Raw genomic sequence first — 4236 nt, forward strand, 5'->3', positions numbered from 1 at the left:
TTCATTTATTGTTTATGAAAATTATGCCGACCAATGTGACATAGATTTTATTTATGTAGGATGTATGTGAATCGGAAATTCCAACCGACCCTATTGTCGAGAGGTTAAATTTAGTTGAAGAAGAAAACAATTTGTTGAAGGAAAAAATTAAAAAAATTGAGGAGGAGAAGATGATATTGGAGTTGCATGTTGCGGATGTCATCGATGATTACAAGATCAAGATGGATGCAATGCGCTTGAAGATTAGAAAGATTAGAAAATACGCCATTCATACCGAGGCTTGGTATCATTATGCCGTTGGATCAATTGTTACCTTGGTTGCGATTATGATCACATTTGTTTTTGCATTGAAATGTTTTACATAGTTTCAATGTATGGTTTAATTAATTAGATGCTCTCGAGAGCTATATGTTGTTAGATGAGAACTATGTATGTACTTTGGTTTTAATGTGATGATGAATTTCTATTAATTTGGACACTTAATTATATATAATGCACACAGATGAACCGACAATGGATGTACGGTGACAGACACACCTCCGAGTACATTAAGGGCGTGCATGAGTTTCTCGATGCGGCTGAGGCAAACAAGCAGAATGGTTTTATGTGTTGTCCATGCACTGAATATGGGAATACGAGGTCTTACTCTAACTGGAAAATCCTTCACTCCCACCTTCTTTACAAGGGTTTCATGCCACACTATAATGTTTGGATGAGGCACAGAGAAATAGGGGTTATGATGGAAGACGGCGAAGAAGAAGAGTACGATGACAATTATGTGCCCCCTGAAAACGGTGATGCTGCAACGGGGGGAGCTGGTGAAGATCAAGAGGAACCAGATGATGTGCCCAATGATGCTGCAACGGGTGAAGCTGCTAAAGATTAAGAGGAACCAGACGATGTGCCCGATGATGATGATCTCCGCCGGGTCATTGTCGATGCAAGGACACAATGCGAAAGTCAAAAGGAGAAGCTGAAGTTCGATTGCATGTTAGAGGATCACAAAAAAGGGTTGTACCCCAATTGCAAAGATGGCAACACAAAGCTCGGTACCGTACTGGAATTGCTGCAGTGTAAGGCAGAGAATGCTGTGGCTGACAAAGGATTTGAGAAGCTACTGAAAATATTAAAGAAGAAGCTTCCAAAGGATAACGAATTGCCCGACAGTACATACGCAACAAAGAAGGTCGTATGCCCTCTAGGATTGGAGGTGGAGAAGATACATGCATGCCCTAATGACTGCATCCTCTACCGCGGTGCATACAAGGATCTGAATGCATGCCCGGTATGCGGTGCATTGCGATATAAGATCAGACGAGATGACCCTGGTGATGTTGACGGCGAGCCCCCCAGGAAGAGGGTTCCTGCGAAGGTGATGTGGTATGCTCCTATAATACTACAGTTGAAACGCCTGTTCAGAAACGAAGAGCATGCCAAGTTGATGCGATGGCACAGTGAGGACTGTAAGAAAGACGGGAAGTTGAGAGCACCCGCTGACGGGTCGGAGTGGAGAAAAATCAAGAGAAAGTACTGGGATGACTTTGCAAAGAGGAACGTATGGTTTGCTTTAAGCGTGGTTGGCATTAATCCTTTCGGGGAGCAGAGCAGCAATCACAACACCTAGCCCATGACTCTATGTATGTATAACCTTCCTCCTTGGATGTGCATGAAGCGAAAGTTCATTATGATGCCAGTTCTCATCCAAGTCCCTAAGCAACCCGGCAACGACATTGATGTGTACCTAAGGCCATTAGTTGAAGAACTTTTACAGCTGTGGAATGGAAACGGTGTACGTACGTGGGATGAGCACAGACAGGAGGAATTTAACCTAAAGGCGTTGCTGTTCGTGACCATCAACGATTGGCCCGCTCTCAGTAATCTTTCAGGACAGACAAATAAAGGATACCACACATGCACGCACTGTTTAGATGACACTGAAAGTATATACCTGGACAAATGCAGGAAGAATGTGTACCTGGGCCATCGTCGATTTCTTCCGACCAACCATCAATGTCTAAAGAAAGGCAAGCATTTCAAAGGCGAGGCAGATCACCGGAAGAAGCCCGCCATGCATACCGGTGATCACGTACTTGCTATGGTCAATGATTTACACGTAATATTTGGAAAGGGTCCCGGCGGACTAGCTATTCCGAATGACGCTGAGGGACACGCACCCATGTGGAAGAAGAAATCTATATTTTGGGACCTACCCTACTGGAAAGACCTAGAGGTCGGCTCTTCAATGGGCGTGTATGGGAAGACAAAAGATACACCTGAGGCACGTGAGGACCTACAACGTTTGCACGAAAAAGACGGCATGCCTCCGAAGCAGTATAAAGGTCCTGCCAGCTACGCTCTTACGAAAGAAGAGAAAGAAATCTTCTTTGAATGCCTGCTCAGTATGAAGGTCACGACTGGCTTCTCATCAAATATAAAGGGAATAATAAATATGCCAGAGAAAAAGTTTCAGAACCTAAAGTCTCATGACTGCCACGTGATTATGACGCAACTGCTTCCGGTTGCATTGAGGGGGCTTCTACCGGAAAACGTCCGATTAGCCATTGTGAAGCTATGTGCATTCCTCAATGCAATCTCTCAGAAGGTGATCGATCCAGAAATTGTACCAAGGCTAAGGAGTGATGTGGCGCAAGGTCTTGTCAGTTTCGAGCTGGTGTTCTCACCATCCTTCTTCAATATCATGATGCACGTCCTAGTTCATCTAGTCGACGAGATTGTAATTCCGAGGCCCGTATTTCTACACAATATGTTCCCCTTTGAGAGGTTCATGGGAGTCCTAAAGAAATATGTCCGTAACCGCGCTAGGCCAGAAGGAAGCATCTCCATGGGCCATCAAACAGAGGATGTTATCGGGTTTTGTGTTGACTTCATTCCTGGCCTTAAGAAGATAGGTCTCCCTAAATCGCGGTATGAGGGGAGACTGACTGGAAAAGGCACTCTTGGAAGTGACTCAATAATATGTAGGGACGGATATTCTTGGTCTCAAGCACACTACACAGTTCTACAGAACTCTACCTTGGTGACCCCGTATGTCGATGAACACAAGAACAATCTGCGCTCCAAACACCCGGAGCAGTGCGACGACTGGATTACATGTGAACACATCAGGACTTTCAGCAGTTGGTTGGAAACACGTCTCAGAGGTGACAACACTGTTTGTGATGAGCTGTACTTGTTGTCCAGGGGACCATCTTTGACTGTGTTGACTTACAAAGGATACAAGATAAATGTGAATACATTTTACACGATCGCCCAAGATCAAAAAAGCACCAACCAAAACAGCGGTGTCCGCTTTGATGCAGCAACCGAGAGCGGAAAGGACACATATTATGGTTACATAGTGGACATATGGGAACTTGACTACGGACATGATTTTAAGGTCCCTTTGTTTAAGTGCAAATGGGTCAATCTGTCAGGAGGCGGGGTACAGGTAGACCCACAGTACGGAATGACAACAGTGGATCTGAAAAATCTTGGGTACACTGACGAACCGTTCGTCCTAGCCAATGATGTTGCACAGGTTATCTATGTGAAGGACATGTCTACCAAACCGAGAAAAAGAAAAGATAAGGAAGCGAATACATCATACGATGAGCCAAAGCGCCACATAGTTCTTTCAGGAAAAAGGGACATCCTGGGAGTGGAGGGCAAGACAGACATGTCTGAAGATTATGAAAAGTTTCATGAAATTCCTCCCTTCAATGTCAAGGCTGACCCAAGCATCCTGATAAACGATGAAGATTATCCATGGTTATGGCGGAATAAGCAAATGACACAAGCGAGGAAAAAGTGAAGACTTTCTCCCGCAACTATTATGATGATACCATGCCAACATTGTAACACACGAGTATGCTATGCCAACTTTTTCAGAGTTCATTTGAAAACTATGAATTTAGGTCGAATTTTCTCTATAGGTGCATCTATGTTCATTTTTTTAGTAAAGTTAATCACGGACTTGTGATTCACACAAATTTCAAAGAATTCAAATTTTAACTATTCAAATTTGAAAACTAATGGCACTAACAGAAAGTTTATAATTTTTCTAAAACTAATGGCACTAACAGAAAGTTTATAATTTTGCTAACCTAAAAGCAAAAAGAAATAAAAAATAAAGCAAAAAATAAAAGAAAATAAATAATGCAGAAAACAAAACAAAAAATCTGGAAAAAATAAATAAAAATAGCAACAATAAGTATTTTTTTGTAAATAGAAACAAAA

Source organism: Triticum dicoccoides, chromosome 2A, assembly GCF_002162155.2.
Source record: "Triticum dicoccoides isolate Atlit2015 ecotype Zavitan chromosome 2A, WEW_v2.0, whole genome shotgun sequence".
Lineage (NCBI taxonomy): Eukaryota > Viridiplantae > Streptophyta > Magnoliopsida > Poales > Poaceae > Triticum > Triticum dicoccoides.